This window comes from Pagrus pagrus (assembly GCF_965226575.1).
Source record: "Pagrus pagrus genome assembly, chromosome: 15".
Classification (NCBI taxonomy): Eukaryota; Metazoa; Chordata; class Actinopteri; order Spariformes; family Sparidae; genus Pagrus; species Pagrus pagrus.
In genome coordinates, this window is record NC_140199.1 from 28,282,719 (window position 1) to 28,308,240 (window position 25,522).

General features: G+C 42.9%; 1 long non-coding RNA gene across 1 annotated transcript; it reads left to right on the plus strand.

Annotated features, from left to right (window-relative positions):
* The first annotated feature begins 1,042 nt into the window (after positions 1–1,042).
* On the plus strand, positions 1,043–4,419 carry LOC311270054. The gene is made up of 4 exons (XR_014624176.1): positions 1,043–1,138; positions 1,911–2,060; positions 3,528–3,629; positions 3,996–4,419. It is a non-coding gene; the product is annotated as an uncharacterized lncRNA (long non-coding RNA).
* Positions 4,420–25,522: the final 21,103 nt, after the last annotated feature.

A 25,522-nucleotide genomic window follows, 5' to 3' on the forward strand; every position in this document is an offset into this window, starting at 1 on the left:
TGTGTTGCGTTTAATGACTGTAATAATTTATAAATTATTATAAATATACTTATACTTTTTGTGCTTAATTTGTAGTATATTTAATATATACTTTTAGAAAGTGTACTTTAAAATATATGTGATTAAGTTCATCTTCAATATACTAAAATTAAACATACTAATTATGCAATAATTAAAGTTGTACTTTATTTTACTTATAAGAAGTGTATTTTATTGTAAGTGTATTGTAAATTGTTTTAAAGTGTACTTTAAAAAGTATACTTTATTTCAAAGCACTTATAGTAGTAGATTAATATTCTTATTAAAAGTGTACTTATTTTTGAGTCATTTGTAATATACTTTATTAAAGTGCACTTAATTTGCACTTCTTTGGAAGTGAACTTAGGTACATTTATTAAAAGTGTACTTCACTGTAAGTCTGTTTTAAATTGTTCTAAAATATACTTTTACAAAGTATACTTTATTTCAAAGTACTTCCATTAGTCGAATAGTATTCATAAGATAAGTATGCTTATTTGAGTCATCTGTAATATACTGTTAGTATACTTCATTAAAGTGCACTTAGTTTCACTTAATTGGAAGTGAATTTAGGTACACTTAAAAAAGTGCAAATGAAGTTGAGTTTGTTTTAAGCCGTACTTCTTCATAAAATGTATATTAAATAGTTCTAACAGTGGTAATTTAGTGTAGTACTTATGAAAGGAGTAATTACTTAGCAATACACTTTCTACATATTACATGTATGTGCTAGTACATTTGTTTTCATTTCATTCCCAGTTATGATACAACAATTTAGGAAGTCGCAAAATGAAACGGGTTGTAATTAATATATATATGCATTTCACGTTTGAGTACAGACGCTTTTTATATACAGTCTATAGTACAGGCCCTTTTTATATACAGTCTATAGTACAGACCCTTTTTATATACAGTCTACAGGCCCTGGAAAGAAAGGCGCCTAATTCAAATAGCAACGTTTGCATCTTTGCCGTCCAATCAGCGCACTGCGCTCAACTCCGCCTCTTTGAGCTCCACCATTCACGGCGCTTCTTTCTGGTCACGTTGCTGTTGAATGACATTGACCAGCTAAAGTCTCCGTCGCGAAGCGAAGCAAGCCCAAGCCTACTTCTGATTCACAGTAAGTACATTCAATGTTTTTATTTTCTGATTGAATGGTCATACATTTTATTTCCATTCATCACACCGGCTAATTTTATGATTTCGTTGACGAGTCATGACGTGTTTCAGCAACTTCAGTCATCGTAGCTAGCCAGATAACCAACGTTAACGTTAGCTAACGTCAGTCTTACAGCTACTGTAACTGCAATTTAACCTATTATTTCTGCTCTTGGTAGCGGCAGCGTTACGCCTGTGTGTATGTGCTTCAGTAGCACAGTGTAATATTACATGATGGAGAGGAGCAGTGCGTGTGTGTGTAGAGTCTGTGTGTGTGTGTGTGTGTGTGTGTGTGTGTAGTGGAGCGAGCAGCAGGTGAGGTTGGAGCAGACATTAGCAGAGCAGAGGAAGAGGTTAGCCGTGCATGTGCAGTTCAGTATGTGGCCAAATAAACGCACAAGCTTCTCCAGACCACGTAATGTCTCTCCTATTGTTTTACCAACTGCTGTCTGGCAGCGAAGTGAAGTGAAGGGTGTTAGCTCTGAAGCTAACCAGCTTCAGCCCAGGAGGAAAACGTACTCCCCTGCGCTCTGCCACTACGGTCTTAGCCTACTGTACATGTTAACCGGTCGTCTAGCTGCTTAGTTTTCAAGAAATAACGGACCTTATTAGCCAACCTGAAGCTTATGTATGAAAACTGGAATTTCACAGGGCTTACACACTTGTTCAGCACACTATGTCTGTGCTGTGATTCATAGTTGTAACCACTGTTATTATTTCCATGTTGTCTTCAGATGAGCACTAAACCAAAGAGCCACAAGGCAATGTGAGAGGGGGAGTGGATGGTGAGACTGAGGACATTCACCAGCTCTGGGGTTTGACCTGCTGGAGAACGCAACAGACCAGCCCCGAGGCAGCGCAAATGGCATGATCTCTACCAGAAGGTAAAGTACATCAAAATAGCCACCTATTACTCATGACCATTGTTTTGAGTTACATGTGGTCTATTTAAAAGCTTCTGTGATTTCTATAGCAGCTAGATCACACGGAAACTGACCACCAGTAATTACTAAATACATGTTGGACTATTTACTGGTAGCAGTATTGGTATACCATACTGATAAAATTTCCCAGTTTCCAGAGGGGTATTCCAGAAAGCAGGTTATGTGAACCCTAAGATGAGGGAAACTCTGGGTTTTTTTCCTGAATGAGAGGTATCTTAAACTCTGAGTCAGTCACCATGGTGACTGACTCTGGGAACCTAACGTGCTCGCTAGCAGGTTTACTTGAAGAAACCCTGAGTCTGATGGAGCTGTCTGACAGGGCCTGTCCTTTCTTTCTCAACAGCATCATGTTGAAGCAGAAATAATTCACATAGTTTTACAACAGGGGGATTATTTAGATTCGTTTAGATTAGCTCTCATTCCCTGAGCCGAACGGTACCACTTCTCATCAGTCCGTCATTTATCTGAACAATATTCTCAGTCTGGCTGCACATGGAATATCAGACTGCACAACACCGCTGACGTGCTCTCAGATCTGGACCTCTTCATTTTTATCACTTTGCAGGTTAATCAATCACCTTCCAGCAGTCAGAAAAAGAGGAATCATTCACATTTCATTTGTCTTTCTTTATTTCCCACCGATAGCTACAAAAGTAGGCTAATCACCAGCCTGCATTGCCTCCAACGAAGCAATTTCAAATTACATGTTTCTAATTGGCTGTCGCATTTAGCATAATATTAAATAACTTCAAGTACTATCTGTAGATAAAAGTGTGTGTCTGCCTCTTGGGTCCTGGGGGCTGGGGCGCCGAAAAGGGGGGGTAAAGGAGACGGATTCTAGGGGCCCATGATTGAGGGGGGCCCAGAGAGGCCCCTAATGATGATGAAATTATAATACAGAAAAAATAATGACACTAAGTTATTAACTAACATATAATCACAAATGTTTTATTTTCCATGTCCTGGTAACAATAACTTTATTTGTTTTGGAAACATCAACGCTTGCAGGGCCCCCCCTTCCCCCCCTCTATTTACATAAAATGGTTCAGTCCACTGGATCAGCTGCAGGTAGCGCACCGGCGGTGTCACAGCGCCACAGCGGGCAAAGCGGAGGAGATGGCGGTATGCGTCAAAAATCAGGCAGCCAAAAAAGAAAGGAAAAGAAATTAAGAGAGGAGAAGGAGTTTAAGGGTCGACAATATGTCACCCAGTATTTCCAAAAAAAAGGTGGGTTTGTTAGTTGTGGTGGAAAGTTATGGACTATTAACTTTGTCCCTGTCTGTGGTCTATAAGCTAGCTCACTTTTCTCACCATGTTAGCTCAAGAAAACTCAAACATTTATCAAGCTGTTCTTATTCAATAATAGTTGATCTCCCCTCTGTCAAAATGATTCTTCATTCTGAACAGAGTCAAGTGCACCAGCAGCTGCAGCAGCAGCAGCAGCTGTCTGTCAGCCACCAACTCCCCCTGCCCCTGAACCAGCCCCAGTGCCCCCACATGAGGAAGGAGGTGAGCAGCTGTGTGTGTTGAAATAATAATAATAATAATAATAATAATAACAATAATAATAATACATTTTACTACAGTCTCAAAACAATACAAAGGTGAATCTGTTATGGGAAAGATTCATTAAAATGAATTAAATAAAAGTCATTTTGAACAATTTTAATGGTTTAAAACGCATAAACCCTTTTAAAAAATTAAATAGAAGACGTGCAGTAAGAACAGAGGAGAACATCTGTGGTGTGTGCAGCAGACTGGGGTGACTGCTCTCAGTCCAATCAGAGAAGTTTACATGTTGGTGACTATGCTATTACAAATAGTTATATTATAGGAAATACTATATAATTAATGTATGTCATGTACACTCTACAGAGCCAGGTCCAGGACCCTCTTCTGGTTTGTCAGGGAGGAATGTGGAGGAAGTGGAGGAAGAGATGGAAGAGGGTACAGATGAAATTGAGAGTGCAGAAACACAGGCAACAGAGAGTGAGGGCGAAGATGTTGAAAGGAATTCAGAGGAGGATGGACTGAATACAGAAAGAGTCAGAAAGACAACAGAGAGGCAGGAAGAACAACAAGCTGATGTTCAGGTCTTTGAAAGGGAAGAAGATCATTTGACTGATGACCCTGGTTTCTGGCCAGCAGCTTTAACTGATCAGGATAGGGAGAAGATAGTAAGGAAATTGGCCATGAGAGAGAAAGAAGTAGAAATGCCATGTGATTCAAAGGGGAAGCCATTCCCTGACTACCTGAATTATACAAAGGCAGTAAATAAAACAGAAACGGTAAACAGAGACTGGATGATTTTTAGTCAAAGTAATAATTCACTTTATTGCACACCATGTGTGCTTTTCTCCCATGTACAGAAAAAGCCTTCCACTAGTGCACTGACCAGTCAAAATGGGTATAAAATGTGTGATGTGAAGTGGCGTCGAATGTACAATAAATTCCCAGTCCATGAGAGGAGTGAGGCACATAGAGATTGCTACTTAAGATGGAAAAATCTGCAAGGATCTGTAATGAAAGATAGAGGTGTGGATTCTCTGTTAAATAAGGAGTTGCAAACAGAAATAGAGAAAAATAGGGCCATCTTGGAGAGACTCTTAGACGTAACCCTACACTTGGCCTCAAGAAACCTGCCTTTCAGGGGCAAAACCAAAGACCTAGATGACATTCATAATGGCAATTTCCTAGGCACACTAGAGCTCTTGTCACATTATGATCCTCTGCTGAAAGAGCACTTTCAAAAAATCAGGGACAACAAACAAAAACAAAAAGAAGGAAAAGGAACCAGGCTAACACATTATCTTAGCTCTGACAGTCAGAATGAGTTTATCAACTTATGTGGTCCACGAGTTCTGAAAAGAATTCTGCAGGAACGGGAGGATGCCATATATTATGCTGTCATCTGTGATGCCACACCAGACATTTCCCATATGGAGCAAAATGTGGTGCTACTGCGGTATGTTAAATATGACAAAGAAAAAGATGAGTGGGAAATTACGGAGAGGTTCCTTGAATTCAGGGATTTTCACAAAAAGACAGGGAGTGAGATAGCAGAGATGATTGATGCAGTTCTTTGTGACCATGGGATAGACATCGGTGATTGCAGAGGGCAGGGATATGACAACGGGGCTAACGTGTCAGGGAAAATAAAGGGAGTCCAAGCTCAAATACTGAAGAAAAACAAGCTGGCTACTTATTCACCATGTGCCTCCCACACATTAAATCTTGTTGGTGTGCATGCTGCACTGTCAAGCCCAGAGGTATCCACATTTTTCGGCTGCATAAATCGCCTGTACACATTTGTAAGTGGCAGCCCAGAGCGTTGGGCCATCTATAAAGAGCAAACGGGTTGCTCATTGCATCGCCTATCTGATACCCGCTGGAGTGCAAGGATTGAGGCTGTTAAACCTGTGGCAAAGCACCTACCTTCTGTCCTCAAATCCCTTGATAGCATAGTTATGACATGCAGTCTCACCAGTGAAGCAAGATCAGAAGCTAATGGTTTGAGGAAATACTTTATGTCATTTGATGCTGTTGTTCTTCTCACTGTCTGGCTGAAGGTACTGCAAAGTATTGACAACAGGAATGTTATTCTCCAGTCAGGAAAAATATCACTTGACATAGAAGCAGCCAATATCAGAGACTTGACAGAAGAGACGCAGTCACTAAGAGATGCATGGGACTCTCTCCTAGCTGAGGCAAAGTTGATAGCTGGGGAAATTAATGTTACACCTCAGTTAAGCAAGGAGTCCAGCCGCCAGAAGAAAAGGCGGAGATTCCATGATGAAACCTCTGAAGAGGAGACAACTCAGGAGAGTTCAGAAACAGTGTTTCGGAACACTGTGTTTTATACTGCCATGGACAGTATCATCAGTGACTTGGACACTAGGTTCCAGGGCACTGCACATATTGTCAACGAGTTTTCTGCTGTTCTGAAAGTTGGGCAGATTAGTGAGGACAAAATCTCTTCTGTGTGCCAACCACTGATCACAAAGTATTCTAGTGATCTTACTCCTGATTTTGAAAATCAAGTAAGACACCTAAACAGTGTATATGCTTCCAACTTCCCCCCTAACCTGTCCCCTCTTGAACTCCTGAATGCAATTTGTAAGCTGCAGCTGCAAAGCATCTTTGGAGAAGTGTGCATCGCCTTGTGCATATTTTGCACCCTGCCAGTTACTGTTGCTGGTGGTGAGAGAGCGTTCAGTAAACTAAAAATGATAAAAAAAACTATTTGAGGTCCACAATGTCTCAGGAAAGACTTTGCAGTCTTGCCATGCTGTCAATTGAGAGTCAGTTGGCTAGAAAGCTGGACTTCAAAGACCTGATAAGTGATTTTGCACGTGAGAAGGCTCGGCATTGGGCTTTTGGTGAGAAAAGTTGAGCAAGGACCAGTGATTGAAAGGTTGCAAAAGGAAGCTTGACTCAGTCGGCAACGTTATATTATATATATATTTGCCATTCTTTCATATATTAAGTTCTACTTAAATGATGAGAAATCATATATGGCCATTTTGTATTCTGATGGTGTTTTTTTTTTTTTTTTCTCTCCACTGATTATAATTGCTATTTTTTCATGGAAGAGTTTATTTCCAATTTAAGAATCAGTGTTGCAGCAAATAAATGAATCAAAATTAATTCCATTGTATTCAGAGTGCTCAGTTCTTCCCCTACTGTACATGTCAACTGTCATGTTGTTCCTCTTTCACAAATATGGTAATGATAGTCAGAAATACCATTAAAATGCATAATTGTATGTAAAATAGCATCAAAAAATTTCGCCGCTGTGTTGGGGGGCCCTGTAAAGATTATTTTCATGGGGCCCAAAATCCCTAGCGGCGCCCCTGCCTGGTGGTGAGTGATGCCCTCAGCCTCTGGTCACCCAGCGACCTGACTCAGGACCAGCTCCTCTGCCTCTGTCAGACGTGGTGGAGGTGGAGGTGACCACCACCTCTTCCTTCTTCCCCACGATCATTTACTCAGCAGGATGTTAGGAGACAGGATTTGTGTTAATCAGTAGGTATCTGTTGGTGGTAAAAGCTGCTACAAGCTGAAATATCCACTGAATAAACTCACAAGACTGTTTTTATAGCCTATACTCAGAGTTTCACTTCACAGATTAAGTCAACTCAGAGTTCAGGGTTAGGCTTCGAGTTTCTTGAACCTCCTTTCTGGAATACCCCTTTGATGTACTGTTCAAAATACTATGAATATTCTGTGTGACTTACATTATCTCTTGTCTATTCGGTCAACAGACGCTGTTCTTCTGGAGTTTCCACAGACAAGTGTCTCTGATGTGCGCGCGGCCATCAGATGAAAGTGTAACAATGAGCAGTTCAGCCAAAAAAAAGGAACATAATGTGTGGTGTGTGTTTCTGTATGGTGGGAGGGGTTAGGCGTGCAATAATAAGGAATGTTGTTTTTCATTGTTCACTATTTCTCAGTGTTCTGTAAAGTTTATGTGTAATGTTTAGGTCTTGCTGCCTGAAATGGACCTATTTCTACAAGGTGTACTAAAGTACAAATATTTCAAAATGTTTAAAAGCCATAATGTAAATGTTCATACATTTGTTGTATAAATGTTAAGAGATAGTACAAGTTTTTTGTATTTACAATGTACGAATTTGGATATGGTACAAATACAATAAAGTATATTCTTTCACCTGGAAGTAGTCCCACAAGTCTTTCAGCCTTTAGTATACTGGTAATACATTTGCAAGTATGTGCAAGGTATAAAGTAATATAGCAAAGTAATGATAAAGTATATTGACTATTATGCAAAATATAGTTTTTTAGTGATTGGAATAAGCCAAAAGTATAATTAAGCATATTATTAGCACAGTAAGAATATATTAAAAGTATAAAGCGTATATATTTTTGAGACACTAACAAATAATTTTTAATGTACTTATAATACAAACAAAGTACAACACTGCAGTGGTGATTGTCAGCGGTCGCGTTTGGAAGCTGAATGAACTCGTTAATCAGGCTGTCAGTGTAACGCAGCACAAGCACCAGTTGACAATGAGTGGCAGTGTCTGTTGTTTCATCTGCCTGGCTAGTGAGATAATCTGCCCTTTTTACATCCTCGGGAATGCAGTCTCGAAGAACCGACAGCATGAAGTCCAAAAGTTTGTTTTGAACTGTCTTTGAGGTACCTTGAGGTAAACAGTGGCGGTCTTCAGGTGCTCCTCTAACACACCGTCCAGCGACGCTGCAAGATCGACTAATCCCCGAAAAATGCCGGGGTTGTCGGAGGATGTTGTCTCATCGCAGCCTCGCAATGCCAGCTCAAAAGCTCCACTGAATTTCACACAATCAATGATCTTCGATAAAATATGTCTGTTCATGTCCACCTCTTCATTGTGTTTTCTCACCGCAATCCTGTGTCATTCATCCAGCTACGCAGCTATGCTAGTCCTACCTAGCATGGCTAGCTTGACAGCGTTGTTCATGTGTACCTTCGAGCATTCATGTTTTTTAATCCACCTAAAGTTGTCCTTTCGAAAGGGTTTAGCAAGAGAGATTTTACAGAGTTTATGGGTAGCTGAAGCCCTGTGTGTTCTTGTTCTTGTCGCCGCCATCTCGATTTCAGACACTTGTTTATTGTTGCTAGGATACTTAAACGATAAGCTTGGGGCGATATTTTCAGTGCCCCAAGCTCATCAAATTTGACGACGCTAATTGGCTAAATTACCCATTGCTATGTGTTTTTTTTGTCTCAGCAACAGTCTACCATTGGCTGAGCTGCTGCAGTGCTGGGGCGACTTTTCTAGAGCCCCTTGAGAGAGTGGAAATGACCATGGATGCAAATGACACATATATATAGCTCGTTCTTGATAATTAAAAAGACATTTATTTGTAGAATGAGCAGTAATTATTTATTTTATAAACACTATTTTGGAAAAAATTAAAAAACAATTTCCATCAGGGAGGGCGGCGCCCTAGCGCCCCCTATTGGCCAGCCGCCACTGGTCATACTCCTCCTTCAGCACTTTATGGACCCCATTGTTAATCCCTGTCATAACAGAGGCATTGTCGGTCCCTATCTCCAGGAGTTTCTCTGCCACAACAGCACAGGCTATAGATCTGGCATCCCCCTTTGAGTTGCCTTGTGTTTTTTTATATTGCTGAGTTTGCTGTAGAAATCAGCCTTACAGTAAAGGCAGTATGCCCGTGTATCGTCTCCAATTAAAGGCTTCAACCAACCTTTAAATTCAGGGTTTGATTCCCACTCCTTTCTGTATTTCTGACTGTAAAGTTTTGACTGAGACATAATGAGCTAGATGTTTAGATGATGATGATGATGATGATGATAGATGTTTTGTCACAGGGTGGCACACACACAGTGAACGAGGTGAGAAAGTGACTGAGTGAGGCTGTGTGAGTCAAATGCAGAGTGCACAGTGCAGTGATTTATTTTAGACAAAGAACATTTTACATTTACATACCGCCCTTAAGCCAGCCCGTCCTGGGCGGATCAGCCAGCGGCGGCTTCGCACATGCGCGATTCATTTGCAGTCTGCACGCGGAGGGGTGAACATCTCCTGCCCTGACTGCCGCTGGGAGGGACTGCTGCGCGCTGCGAGAGAGAGAGGTGACGTGACGTTGTAGTGTAGTGGAGCGACTTGAACCTTTTGTGAGTTATAAATCCATTAACATAACTTCCTTGTAGGTGCCTTCCAGTCGCCTTCCACTTATTCAACGTGCTTAAATCCGAGTCATATTTCAGAAAAGCGCACATTTGTGCTCGTTAAGCTAACTGCTTGTTAATAAGGCTTAAGAATAATCTAATATGACAGCTGTCTGTGTAGGCTGTTTATCTTACCACCAATCTTAAACTTCTTCTTATGCAAGCTGTGTTAATGTGCAGCCTGCTGTAAGGGAGGAAGGAGGGACACTGATTTTCACATTTAAGTTTTTTCCATTATTTATTTTTGTATTTTTTTCAATGTTCAATGTTTCACTGTTCAATGTCTTTATCTTCAACAATAAATAGCCTAATAATAAACCAGTGTTTTATTGCTTTTTAGAATTGCAGCTGAATTGCATGTCTTCCAGACCTCAGTTTTATGATGTGAATAAACTCATGTTGACAATAATTTGTTGACACAAAAGAAATTGCAATTGCATATCACTCACAGCTACACAGGATACACAGCTAAGTAGTTAGCTTTCTGTAAGTACTTTGTGTATTGAGATGTAATGATCAACGTTACCACTAGTTGGCACCAGTTGCTTAGATGAAGTGTATGTAACAAGGAAGTGCAGTTGCCAGTAAACTTGGATGTTGAACTACACGGTGTGAGTACGTCTCGTCAATACATGGTACCAGGAGAAATATCTCAACTGAAAAATGAACTTTATACGTCAACCAGAGGAGTTGAAGTTGACCGGAAACGTCAACGAAAATTGGAAAGTATTCAAACAGAGTTTTGAACTGTATGTGCTTGCCATTGGACTGGAGGGCGACGACAAGCGGAAGATAGCATTGTTGCTAACAGTAGCAGGCCGCAGCGCACTGGACGTGTACAACACGTTTGTCTTCACAGGCGACCAAAAAGATAAGTTCAATGTGGTCATGGCAAAATTCGAGGAGTACTGCACGCCGAGAAAGAATGAGACATATGAGAGATATGTTTTCAGGAACCGTGTTCAGAAAGAGTCCGAGCCAATAGAAAAGTACGTCACAGACCTACGGCTGAAAAGTCAGTCATGCAACTTCGGCACGTTATGTGATTCAATGATACGTGACCAGATAGTTATCGGTGTACTGGACAATAAGGTGAGAATGCACTTATTGAAAGAGACTGATGTCACGCTTGAAAAAGCTATTAAAATCTGCCAAGCTTCAGAGAGCGCAAAGGCGCAGATAAAGACATTCAGCAACGAGAGTGAAGCTGTGGAAGTGGACGCGGTCCAGCGCGGGAGACCGAGGACGTCGGCAAAGAAAAAAGAGCCGAAGCAACAGCCTCAGCAGGAGAGGGGAAACTGCGAGCGGTGCGGGCTGAGACACACGCCGAAACAGTGCCCAGCATTCGGGAAAGACTGCAGGAAATGCGGTGGAAAAAATCACTTCGCTAAATGCTGTTTCACCAAGAAGAAAGTGCAGCTCGTGGAAAAGCAGAGTGACACCGAGGACGACGAGGAGATGGCGTTCTTTGTGGGTGCAATAGAGGAGGCACAGACGGCTTCAAAGGATAAGTGGATAGCTCACCTGGATGTGAATGGCACCGACATCCCGCTGAAACTGGACACGGGAGCGCAGGTGAACCTACTGCCAATAACAGACTTTAAAAGACTGAAAAACAAGCCCAAGGTGAGAGACAAAAAGATAAATCTAAGAACTTATGATGACACTCCTATACCCACTAAAGGGGTGTGCAGAGTTAGTCTGACTAGAAATTATCAGAGTGAATGCTCTATTTGTGCTTGTTGAGGGGAACAGACAAGCTATTCTGGGTTTAAAAACCTGTGAGCAGCTAGGGCTGATAAAGAGAATAAATGTCATTGATGCTGACAAGATGACAGAACACAAACAAACTAAGAAAACAGTGACTACTGCAACTAGAGCTAAACATGCTGACTGGGTGAAAGAATATGCAGATGTTTTTGAAGGCATAGGACGTCTGCCAGGCAAACACAAAATCAGGTTAAAAGATAATCCAGAACCAGTCATACATCCAGCACGAAAAGTGCCTGTCGCACTTAAGAAGAGACTCAAGGAAAAGCTAGACTCTGATAACTGAAGGGGTCATCAGGAAAATTGAAGAGCCCACAGAATGGGTTAACTCCCTGGTCATTGTTGAGAAACCTAATGGAGATCTGAGATTATGCATAGATCCCAAAGATTTAAATAAGGCAATCCAACGTGAACACTACAGGCTTCCAACTAAATCAGACATAACTAGTGCAATGAGTGGAGCATGCTACTTCTCTAAACTAGACGCTTCATCTGGGTTTTACCAAATTGTGCTTGATGAGGAAAGTTCTAGGTTGTGCACATTTAATACTCCATTCGGTCGACATTGCTTCTTGAGACTTCCATTTGGAATAAGCTCCGCCCCTGAAGTATTTCATAGGACAGTGCAGCAGCTCTTTGATGGAATAGAAGGGGTGGGTGTTTTTATTGATGATGTTGTAGTCTGGGGCAAAACAAAAGAGGAGCATGATGCGAGGCTGCGCATAGTTCTCACTAAGGCGCAAAAGTCAGGACTAAAACTAAACAAAAACAAATGCCGATTCGGGGTTAGAGAAATAACCTATCTGGGAGAGAAACTTTCAGAGGCAGGGGTCCAACCGGATCCAGAGAAGGTCAGGGCGATGGCTGAAATGCCTGTACCACAGGACAAAAATGACCTTCAGAGAGCTTTAGGCTTAGTTAACTACTTAGGAAAATTTGTCCCGAACCTTTCAGCTAACACTAAAGCACTGAGAAGCTTGCTAGAGAATAAAACAATGTGGCAGTTGATGCCAGAGCATGCAAAAGAATGGGAGCGGCTAAAGAATAGTCTGATCAGAGAGCCCGTCTTGAAATTCTACGATCAGGACAAACCGTTAAAGGTGTCCACTGATGCATCCAAAGCCGGCCTAGGAGCTGTGCTTCTTCAAAAGCATGACACAGAGTGGTATCCTGTCGCATATGCATCTCGCACTATGACCAGTGCAGAAAGAAATTACGCACAAATTGAGAAAGAGACATTAGGGGCTGTTTATGGCTGTGAAAAGTTCCATGAATATGTTTATGGAAGAACAGTAACACTGGAAACTGACCATAAGCCGCTAATAGCAATTTCACAGAAGCCACTGGGTGATGCACCGCCACGCATTCAACACCTAATGCTAAGACTTCAGAAATATGATGTGGACTTTGAGTTTAAGCCAGGAAAACACCTAGTGGTGGCAGATGCATTGAGCAGGGCCAGCCTGCAGGATTTAAAGAGCACAACTGAAGAAATTGTGCAAATCCATGTAGACTCTGTCAGAGCACACATGCCAGTGTCAGACTTAAAATGGCCAGAGATAGCCAAACAAACACAAAGAGATGAAACATTGAAACGAGTCATGGAACAGATAAACCTACCAGGCCAGGTTAAACTGGCTAAGCCATTCCAACACTTTAAAGGGGAACTGTCAGTGTTAGACGGTGTTCTTCTAAAAGGCACCAGGATTGTTATTCCTAACTCATTAAGACAGCAAATGGTCAGATTAGTGCACGAAGGACATCTAGGAATAGAAAAATGCAAGAGACGTGCACGAGAAGTATTATACTGGCCGTACATGAACAGAGATATTGAGACCTACATCCAGAGCTGTGACACTTGCCAGCGCCACAGATATCAGCAGCCCAAGGAGCCGATGAGACCACATGACAAGCCTAGGGAACCGTGGAGAAAGGTTGGGATGGATCTTTTTCATCTTAAAGGCAAGGACTACCTGTTAGTCATAGATTATCATTCCAACTACCCAGAATTCACGTGTTTGAGTGATACGACTGCTGAGAGAGTTGTGATGCACACAAAAGCGATCTTTGCACGTCATGGGATCCCTGTGACTGTGATAAGTGACAATGGACCACAATTCTCGAGCCAATGCTTTAAGAACTTTGCAGAAATGTATGGTTTTGAACATGTGACTTCGAGTCCTCACTACCCGCAATCCAATGGATTAGCGGAGAAGGGAGTACAAATAGTGAAACGTATTCTGAAAAAAGCTGCAGAAAATGCAGAGGATCCATACCTTGCTATCCTGAACTACAGAGCATCACCACTGGAGAATGGACTTTCACCAGCAGAAATGCTCATGAGAAGAAAGCTCAGGACCAGGTTTCCAGCAGCCACATACAGGAAGGAAAAGTATGTGACAACAAATCCAAACGTGAGACAGATTGGACTGTACAACAGAGCAACTAAGGCTCTGGGCCCACTCTCACAGGAAGACATTGTGAGGGTGAGATGCGATGGACAGTGGGGTCCACTAGCTAAGGTGGTCAAGGAGACCACACCTAGATCATATGAAGTCATCACAGAGTATGGGACACCAATGAGGCGGAACAGAAGGCATCTGCTCAAAGTGCCTCAGAAAGAACTCATGGACAATGACACAAATGACACGTCAGTCATCTCAGACCAATCCTGTTCTGAGACAGACAAAGACACACCAACTGATGTCACGCAGGATCAAAGACCAAAAAGACTGATTGTGAAACCAAGGAGACTGATTGAAGAGATATAAAAAAAAAAAATAAAAAAAAAATGTAAATGAGGAGAGGAAAAGAAAAGAAAATACACATGTTAAGGGTGTTAAGTTCAAAACAGTTAAAGTGCCAAAGAGGAAACTGTGTTAAGATAAGGTGGTAAATGCTAGTAAAAATGTGAATTTGAATTTAAAAGGAATTTATTCCTGAAAAATATTTCAGTTAAGCTGTGAAAGCACGTTAACAAGAATTGATTCATTTACTGAATAAATTATTTAAGTTTAAGTGGTACAAGAATATTTAAAAAGAAAAAGGGAGATGTATTGAGATGTAATGATCAACATTACCACTAGTTGGCACCAGTTGCTTAGATGAAGTGTATGTAACAAGGAAGTGCAGTTGCCAGTAAACTTGGATGTTGAACTACACGGTGTGAGTAGTACAAGAAGAGTAAGAAGTAGTAAGAAGAGTGAAAATGATACGTGCTTTCACGTTGAGTCTCCAAAAGTCTCCATTAACACCAGAAAAAGTCGCTAGATTTGTCGCTAGTCGCTTTTTTGAAAAAGAGTCGCTAGAGGGGTCTGAAAACTCGCTAAATATAGCGACAAACTTGGCAAAAGTTGGCAACACTGCACACAACCAAACTTACAGAACCGTAGCCGGCACATTGTTGTTAAAAATGAAACGCAACCACCACAAGTGGGAAATGCAGTGACCATCAACAGGTTACTTATTGTCTGTTTCAGTATTGTCCAGTGTGGGGGGGGCGAGGGGGCAGGGGTGGATGGGAGTGTAGGAGCTGAACAGCCTTGGGAACAAAGGTTGCTCTCCTCCTCTGTGTTCTGCAGCCTGGGCAGCGGAGGCGGTGTCCCGAGGGGAGCCACTCAAATGCTGGGAACAGCGCATGGGGGGAGTCCTGAAGGATCCTGCGCGCTGTCCACAGTGTTTGCTGCTCGCACACGGTGGAAAGTGGTGTGATCGGCAGTCCAATGATTTTAGAGCAGACTTTGACTGTGCTCTGCAGGCGTGTCCTGTTTTGCAGGCTTATGGAGTGGAACCAGCAGGTGATGGAGAAAGTGATGACACTCTCGATGGAGGAGTAATAAAATGTCCGTTAAATGGTCTTATTTACAATCAATCAATCAAAGCTTTATTGTCATTTAGCTGTACCTACAAAAATAGTGCAGCAAAAATTAGATTGCGTCCGGGATCCCATGAAACAAACACAATAAATACACACAATATATTACTATAATAAATGAAAACTAAAACTCATGAAGTGCTGTAGTGCACATGCTCCAGATCAGCAGTTCAACAATCTAACATCTTGTGGAAGGAAACTGTTGATTAGTCTGTTTGTTCAGCCTTTTAGACTCTGGAACCGTTTTCCTGATGGGAGCAGTTCAGAGAATGTGTGGAGAGGGTGGAAGGGGTCCCTGACGATGTTCAGGTCCCTGCTCCTGCAGCGGCTTAGGAAGAGTTCTTAATCATCTGTCGATAATCATCTCCTTCGTTTTGTCTGCATTGAGCACCATATTATTTTCTCTGCACCAACCCTCTAGGTGTTTAACTTCTTCTCTGTACATTGATTCCTCATTTCCTATGAATGAGTCCCACCACTGTGGTGTCATCTGCAAACTTGATGATCTGGTTCCCCTCGTGTCTGCACACGTCGTGTGTTAGCTGTGTAAACAACAATGGACTGAGTACACAGACTTGAGGAGATCCAGTGCTCAGCCTGATGGAGTTGGAGGTGTTATTTCCGACCTGACAGACTGAGGTCTCTCCGTCAGAAAGTCCCGGATCCAGAGACATGTGGCGGTGTTCAGGCCGAGTAGGAGTTTCTCCATTAGTCTCTGGGGGATGATGGTATTAAATGCTGAGCTGAAATCAATGAACAGGATTCCGGCATAGGTGTCTTTCTGGTCCAGATGGGTGATGACTGAGTGCAAAGTGGTGGATATTGCATCCTCTATGGAGCGGTTGGGACGATAAGCAAACTGGTGTGGGTCATGTGATGCAGGGGGGCTGGCTGTGATGTGTGGTTTGACAAGCCGCTCAAAACACTTCATCACAATTGGTATCAGTGCGACGGGGCGGTAGTCGTTCAGACAGGATACAACTGATTTCTTTGCTACTGGTATCATAGTGGATGTTTTGAAGCATCTGGGGACAATGGCCTGACTGAGGGAGATGTTAAAGATGTCAGTCAGGACATCTGCTAGCTCACCAGCGCAGGTTCTGAGCACACATCCTGGGATGTTATCCGGGCCTCCCACTTTCCATGGGTTGACCCTGGTTATGGCCCTGCGTGTGTCTGCTGCGTTGATGGTGAGGGCTGGCCTGATAGATGGTAGAGAAGGACCAGCCCACCCTCTGGTTGTCAGGTTTGGTGCTTCAAAGCATGCAAAGAAGTTGTTGAGCCTGTCTAGAAGAGAAGCATCATCGTCGTTGACCCCCTGCCTGGACTTGTAATCCATCAGCGCTTGGACTCCCAAGCACACAGGTTTTCAGTTGCCACGTGCAGTGAAGGTCTTAATTACAGTGACATCCTCTGTGCACTTTGCAATGTAACTGGTTACTGCCTCAGCATACTCTTCAATATCTATCTGATCTCCCTGGGAGGCTGCTGTCTTAAAAACCTCCCAGTCTGTGTGCATGAAACAGTCCTGAAGTGCTGAGTCTGCCCCCTCAGGCCAGGTCCTGATTTGTTTTTTAACTTAGCTTCAGTAGTGGTTTGTAAGCAGGCACCAGCATAACAGATAGATGATCAGAACGGCCGAGGTGGGGGTGGGGCGTTGCCTTGTATGCATCTGAGGAGTTTGTATACACCAGGTCCAGCATGTTCTCTACTCTGGTTTTAAAGTCCACAACTTGCTTGAACTTGGGGAAAACAGCCTTTAAACTGGTGTGGTTAAAATCCCCTGCCACCATTACAAAGCTGTCTGGGTGTTTAGTCAGGAGCTCACTGATGGCACCATGTAGCCCTCCAAGTGCCTCGTTAGCATTAGCTTTAGCATTTGCGCTTGGAGCTATGTAAACAACGGCTACAATCACTATGGTGAAATCCCTCGGCAGATAGAATGGCCGGTATTTCACGATGAGGAACTCCGCCAGCTGAGAGCAGTGTTTAGTGGCTAACGTGGCGTCTACACACCAGTCTTTGTTGATATAGATGCACAGACCCCCTCCTCGACTTTTACCAGAGGTAGCTGCATCTCTGTCTGCCCAGAAAGTCGTCATTCCCTCCAGCTGTATGGCCACATCTGGGATATTGTCCTGGAGCCATGTTTCCATGAAAGCAAACACACAGCAGTCTCCCCCCCCCCCCCAAAAAAAGTAGAATTGATAAATATGAAATGACTGTAAATGGCACAATTGAGAGAGGCTATTTCTGGTTGATGTCAGGAATATTTGTCACTGCATAAAATGCATTCAAAGTTGTGGTGTTATAATAAATTGAAAGTAATTTAAAGGTCTGTGAAAAGCTGTACTTATTGTCAGATAAGTAATTGTGCTATTCTTTTTACAGGACAGTCACTGCCAAAACAGTAGAGGATTGCAACAGCACCGACATAAACAGCCTGACCTGTTTGCAAACAGTGATCTGTATTTATAATTAGCCAAGAAACCTCTGGACGTCCTTCCTGTATATAGTTGTTTATGCTAATTGTACTGTATATTGTCTAATTGATAAAAGGTACACTGTTTTTGTAGTGTTATTTATTTACATGTGTTCCAAAAAATTAAATAAACAAGAGTCTTACCTAATTCAGTTGTTATTATTAGTGCATCACGTAAAGTGAAAGAACTGTAATGGTTGGTTGTTTATGCTGGAAGTGTAAAGAAAAGGCATTTATCATTTTCAAGACTTTATTCAAACAAGTTAGAGATAATGCAAAACAAGGAGTAAATACAAAATGAGAAATAAATAGGTGTCAGGCAGAGTTCAGCACTTGTGTGATTGCTCCAAACGTAGTCCTCAAATTCTGGCCTGTAAATCAAAAGATGAATGACATGATTAGATATTTTTATGGAACTGAGCTTGACTGTCCTCAGCATACTGTGAACATACACACTTTCAATGGTGAATTAATACATTCCTGGACAAAACTGTACATATATCCTAGTTTATATTACCTTTTTTTTTTTTTTCATTTTATCTATTCATGCTTTGACTTGAAGTACCAGCCCTTTATCTTTCTTAACATGTTTCTACTTACTGTGTTTACTGTTATGCACCAAAACACAAATTCAAATTGTGAAAAACTACTTGGCAAAAAATATGATTCTGATTAGGGCGCTTGTGTGTCCAAGTTACATGCCTGGTCAATATACTGTACTAACACAAGTAGTTGTAGGTGGTGTTATCAGAAAAAAAGCACAAATAATGTTCTACTTTAGATGCTGACCTGTTCATGTGCAATCCTTTGAGCTTGAAGATCTTCTACTTGACGTATGAACATCTGCTCCTTGACTGTCGCCCTTCCATGTCCACGGCCTGTACCTCAACTTCCTCTCACACTGCTGCCTGCCCTCCTGTCATCCTCTCTGACCTGATGATGTGCTTCGCTCTGGCGTGTCTTCGTCATCAGAGTCAACGATTCTCTCATCGTGGAAACTAACATACAAGACATCGTATCATCACGAGTCCAATACAATATTCACGTTTGTCTGTGAATCAGTGAGGGAAACAGAAGAAAAAACCTGTAGCAGGTCCACCACCAATCTTGTTGTTTTAGCTTTGCCATATCTAACGTTACACAGCCAGCTGCTGCTAGCTAACCAGCAATAAGTTACAACATCAAAATACACTTTCAAAAACTTTTCTGAATGCTAACAAAGCTAGCTTGACAGCTATGAGTACTAGCAATGGTTATGTTGGTTGTTTAGGTTCAATATGATAATATTAGGTGTTTATTTACAGGTGATTGAGACATGAGGTAGCTACATGTAGTTAGATGTGATGAAAGCGATGCTCCGACACACTCTCCTCTCCACCGCTCGTGAGGACTCGGACTCTGTCGGTGGTATTCGGCAGTCGTTCATGGTTTGGGGAGATTGGATTTGGAGATAGACCTGAGTGTAGGGGGCAGGATTTACTGGCTGAATACTTTCAAAATCTAGCCTGGGCTTAATGGTTTTTCCATCTCACCAACCCCAGCTTTAAAGTAGATGTTTCCTCACAGTAAAATATCAATTTCCTTCACTTACATCATTGTTGTGTGATACTGCAGTCGTCTATGAGAAGGGACTATTATCCAAAATCTCCTTGATGGTGCATTCAGTGGCCCCCTTAACATCCTTGAATGTTAGCCTCCAATCACACTGATGAGCACTAATGCCAAATGATCAAAGCAAAAAGACAATGTCGCAAAACATAAAAAATGTAAACCAGAGGTTGATACACGTGTCTCTGAAAAATGGAGTGGTACTTCTCTTTGGTCAGGGTTGACAAAAATAGCCCCATTCACACTGCCCTTTGAGTGCAGGGATCCTGCGCCATTTCTCCACTTCCTCCTGTGTGGGAAAAATTCAGATGGGGTGAGGGGTGAAATTTTGCTGTCGCTCTGATGCGCCTCTGAGGTAGTATCAGAGGTAGTATCAGAGGTAGTGTCAGAGGTAGTATCAGAGGTAGTGTCAGAGGTAGTATCAGAGGTAGTGTCAGAGGTAGTATCAGAGGTAGTATCAGAGGTAGTGTCAGAGGTAGTGTCAGAGGGAGTATCAGTATCAGAGGTAGTGTCAGAGGTAGTATCAGAGGTAGTGTCAGAGGTAGTGTCAGAGGTAGTATCAGTATCAGAGGTAGTGTCAGAGGTAGTATCAGAGGTAGTGTCAGAGGTAGTGTCAGAGGTAGCATCAAAGGTAGTGTCAGAGGTAGTGTCAGAGGTAGTATCAGAGGTAGTATCAGAGGTAGTGTCAGAGGTAGTATCAGTATCAGAGGTAGTGTCAGAGGTAGTATCAGAGGTAGTATCAGAGGTAGTATCAGTATCAGAGGTAGTGTCAGAGGTAGTATCAGAGGTAGTATCAAAGGTAGTGTCAGAGGTAGTGTCAGAGGTAGTATCAGAGGTAGTGTCAGAGGTAGTATCAGTATCAGAGGTAGTGTCAGAGGTAGTGTCAGAGGTAGTATCAGAGGTAGTATCAGAGGTAGTGTCAGAGGTAGTATCAGTATCAGAGGTAGTGTCAGAGGTAGTATCAGTATCAGAGGTAGTGTCAGAGGTAGTGTCAGAGGTAGTATCAGTATCAGAGGTAGTGTCAGAGGTAGTGTCAGAGGTAGTATCAGAGGTAGTGTCAGAGGTAGTGTCAGAGGTAGTGTCAGTATCAGAGGTAGTGTCAGAGGTAGTATCAGGGGTAGTATCAGAGGTAGTATCAGGGGTAGTGTCAGAGGTAGTATCAGAGGTAGTGTCAGAGGTAGTGTCAGAGGTAGTATCAGTATCAGAGGTAGTGTCAGAGGTAGTGTCAGAGGTAGTATCAGAGGTAGTGTCAGAGGTAGTGTCAGAGGTAGTATCAGTATCAGAGGTAGTGTCAGAGGTAGTGTCAGAGGTAGTATCAGAGGTAGTGTCAGAGGTAGTGTCAGAGGTAGTATCAGAGGTAGTGTCAGAGGTAGTATCAGAGGTAGTATCAGAGGTAGTGTCAGAGGTAGTGTCAGAGGTAGTATCAGTCTCAGAGGTAGTGTCAGAGGTAGTATCAGTATCAGAGGTAGTATCAGAGGTAGTATCAGAGGTAGTGTCAGAGGTAGAGTCAGAGGTAGTATCAGAGGTAGAATCAGTATCAGAGGTAGTATCAGAGGTAGTGTCAGAGGTAGTATCAGAGGTAGTGTCAGAGGTAGTGTCAGAGGTAGTATCAGAGGTAGTGTCAGAGGTAGTGTCAGAGGTAGTATCAGAGGTAGTGTCAGAGGTAGTATCAGTATCAGAGGTAGTGTCAGAGGTAGTATCAGAGGTAGTATCAGGGGTAGTGTCAGAGGTAGTGTCAGAGGTAGTATCAGAGGTAGTATCAGAGGTAGTTTCAGAGGTAGTGTCAGAGGTAGCATCAGAGGTAGTGTCAGAGGTAGTGTCAGAGGTAGTATCATAGTATCAGAGGTAGTGTCAGAGGTAGTATCAGTATCAGAGGTAGTGTCAGAGGTAGTATCAGAGGTAGTATCAGAGGTAGTGTCAGAGGTAGTGTCAGAGGTAGTATCAGAGGTAGTATCAGAGGTAGTATCAGTATCAGAGGTAGTGTCAGAGGTGGTGTCAGAGGTAGTGTCAGAGGTAGTATCAGAGGTAGTATCAGAGGTAGTATCAGTATCAGAGGTAGTGTCAGAGGTAGTGTCAGAGGTAGTATCAGAGGTAGTGTCAGAGGTAGTATCAGAGGTAGTATCAGAGGTAGTATCAGTATCAGAGGTAGTGTCAGAGGTAGTGTCAGAGGTAGTATCAGAGGTAGTATCAGAGGTAGTGTCAGAGGTAGTATCAGAGGTAGTATCAGAGGTAGTGTCAGAGGTAGTATCAGTATCCGAGGTAGTGTCAGAGGTAGTATCAGAGGTAGTGTCAGAGGTAGTGTCAGAGGTAGTATCAGAGGTCGTATCAGAGGTAGTGTCAGAGGTAGTGTCAGAGGTAGTATCAGAGGTAGTATCAGAGGCGCAGCAGAGGCAAACTGGCGTCTGTGTGAATGGATAATCCGACGGAGCGGGGGCGTGTCGATCTGATGGTTTTCACTGTCTGATAACTACACAGATCCATCATTCAACAAAATAAAGAGAAATGTCCCCAAAGCAACGTTTACAGGACCAAACAACAGTAACGTAGTAACTGGTAGTGTCTTTGGCAACTTATATGAGTTATATGTGGAAAAGCCTCTGTCCTCCTGTATATCCTCCTGTCTGTCCTACCGACTCTTTCAACATTTCTGCCCGAAAAACAGCATATGCCCCCGGCAAAAAACCTTAACTCACCAAGTGTTTGTCTACTTCACTATTGTGTTGTTGTAGGTACTGTCTTGAAAAAAATCACTGCGACGGTCAGCCCTCCTGACCGAGACTTCAGTGAACTTTCCCCCAGAAAACAGCATCCCTCCCCACAAGTGAGAGAGTCAGACAGCGTCCTGTTACTGATGGAGATTATGTAATTATGTAATTTAGAATGAAAAACGTAACTTTGCCAGGATGCATGATGGGTCAGGATCTCAATCACAACATATTATAACAGCATCATATGATTTTAAACAGTCAGCGGTACATGTTTAGATTAACAGGAGGACACCAGGGGAAACATGTTGAAAAAAACACACAGACGTCAACATCATGACGTGTACTGTCACGCCTCTTATGGATCCTCAGGGCCGGCATGCTGTATGAATTGACACTCTGGTGCGTCTTTACACCGGAGCTGCTTGGTTCTGTGGGAACAAACAAAAGTGGAGAATTGGCGAGCCTTCACTGCAGAGATAATGCAGCATAATCTCCTTACATACACCCTACTGTCATAAATCTCTAACTCGGATTCATCAGTAATTGGACTTTTTCAGTCATCCACTGTAAATTCTGGTATTTCTTAGCCCAACTCAAATGTTTGGCCTTGTTTTCTCTGGTTTACAAACTGCTACTGGTCCTCGGAGACCACCACAAGGCACACTTCTTTTGACAGTGCTTTTGTCTCGTGTTCTTCATTTAGCAAATTCTGCATCCGTCATGAAGTTGCTTTTCTAGCAGAAAAGACTCTGAAACCTACTGTAAATGTTAGACGGTGGTGTTTGGCTGTCTTAGCAAGTATTTGGTCCCTGTGTGCAGATGAGGGAGGTGACAGCCCAGCTGAGCCAGACTGTCACAGCCAGTTTGGGGTCTCTGGGGCCAGTCACCACCTCCATCATCCACTCCTCCATCACCCTGCCTGAGAAACAGGAAGCTGGAGTCAAAGAGTCAGAGGGCAACAGTCAAGACACACGTGAAGGAAAAGATAAGATTGGCAGAGAGGAGATGAGTGCTGCTCAGACAGGTATTTACAGTTAAATTATTTGATGAATGTTCATATTTTGGGCTAATACGCTCTTAACGGGTCAGTTCAGCAAAATTACAACAGTTCATAAAATCTCACTTCCTCTCAAGTGGTACATTATCTCTGCATAGGCAGTTTTTGTTTTCATTTGTCCAAGTAAAGAGAGTAAAGAGATCCGTCTCTGAGATTTCTGCCCTCAGCCAAACACAGTGGAGGTAATTTGAGTTCAGTCTGTGGTCACTGAAAAAAATGACATCTCAAAAATGCCAAAAATTTCTCTCCTGTCCATCAGCAGCTGATCACAGGGACTCTGAGGCAGTGAGGAGGACCTCTCGAGCCTGGTAACATTTACAGTAACAGCAACATTTAAAATACAAAAAATATTTTAATTTAATTCGTTACGGAAGATATGCTTGTGTCACGTGACGCATGCTTGCTGCTGCAAGTGACGCGCTGACGTTAGTGTGTTTACGTTCACATTTTTCTACCGTCTATTGAGCGAGAGGAGACGTGTAATTGAAAACGGAACTCACTATGGATATAAGGAGATTCTTCCGACCACCGCGACCTAAAACTGCCTCCAGTAGAGCAGAGCAAGCTGAGGAACAAGCGACAGCGGAGCAGAAGCACCTTTTCCCCGCAGAGCAAGCAGCTAGTGAGCCGCCACTAGCTAGTGAGCCGCCACTAGCTAGTAGCGACACACAGGCACAAGCCCCCTCAGCGGAGCCGGAGCAAGCTGATTATAGCGCCAAACCCAGTGATAATGACAGGTGTCCTTTGCCATCACCAGGCCCAAGCTGCAGCGGACTTCCCGAAACACAAGGTCATGGTGGCTGTTATGTGCGCCTCTGTGTGTGTTTTTTTTTTTCACGGCCCTTTCCCGTTCAGGGAATTCTTTTATTTTAGGTGATCTGTTGGTCGGGTGTGTTGCTCGTTGCTTTAGGAAAATATGGAGTTTGATCTTGACGATTTTGTAGAGCAACCGAGCCTGGATAAATTGCGTCCCTGCACGAAGGAGCATTTATTCATTGTCGCCGATCATTTCGGTATTGCCGTGCCTAAACAAGCGAAGAAGCAGGTGGTTAAATCTGAGTTAGTGACTGCTTTGGTTGATAAGGGGGTTTTGCCTTGTGACCCCGGCACAGGCGCAGTGAGTACACCTGCGGGGGTGGAAGACCCGGTGGTACAGGTTCGTTTGAAGGAGTTACAGGTTGAGATGCGTCGCTTGGAAATAAAGGAGAAGGAGCTTGACTTCGAATTGCAAGCACGCAAGCTTGAGCTTGAGAGACAGGTTCGTTTAAAAGAGCTGGAATTGAGGGAACATTCCCCGCCGCCTGTGGGCTCTCAGTCGGACTTTGACATTATAAATGTATTCGCCTGGTTCCTCCCTTTCATGAGAGAGATGTTGATAAGTACTTCACTTTGTTTGAGCGTGTTGCAGAGACGTTAAAGTGGCCTAGGACCACTTGGCCGTTGCTGTTGCAAAGTGTGTTTCGTGGCAAGGCTCAAGACACCTATACATCGTTGTCGCCCGACGTGAGTTTGGATTATGACAGGGTCAAAACAGCTGTACTGAGGGCTTATGAGTTGAGGCATATCGTCAAAAGTTTCGCAGGTCCAGGAAAACTGACTGCCTTAGTTACGTTGAATTTGGCTGCGACAAGGAAGTTTTGTTTGATCGTTGGTGTCAGTCTAGAAATGTCACTGATTTTGATGGTCTGCGTAATCTAAAATTGTTAGAAGAATTTAAGAACTGCTTACCAGACAGAATCGCCACTTATGTTAACGAGCAGAAGGCGTCTACAGTCTCTGATGCCGCTGTCCTGGCTGACGAGTACATCCTCACGCACAGGGAGACCTTTGACAGGTCTCACCTGTCCTCTGCGCGTGGTGCTCCTGTAGCGAAGTCTTTTTCTTTTCCCATGAAAGCAAACTTTCGTGGCGAAGGTAAAACCGGCAACAGGGAAGGTGTTGATGCTAAAGACAAGCCAGTCTGCTTTTACTGTAGGAAGCCCGGCCACACCCTGAACCAATGTTTTGCTTTAGAGAAAAAAAATAAGGCTTCAAAAGCAGTTAATCTGTTGAAAACAGAGGCGGTGCCGAAATGGCGGTGCCGGCCTGTACAGTCCATGTCTGTTACTCCTGATCTTGATGTGTATGCTCCATTCATTATGAAAGGCTTTGTGTCCCTGTCAGGGGAGGCTCCGAGGATCCCTATTACCATCCTGCGGGAT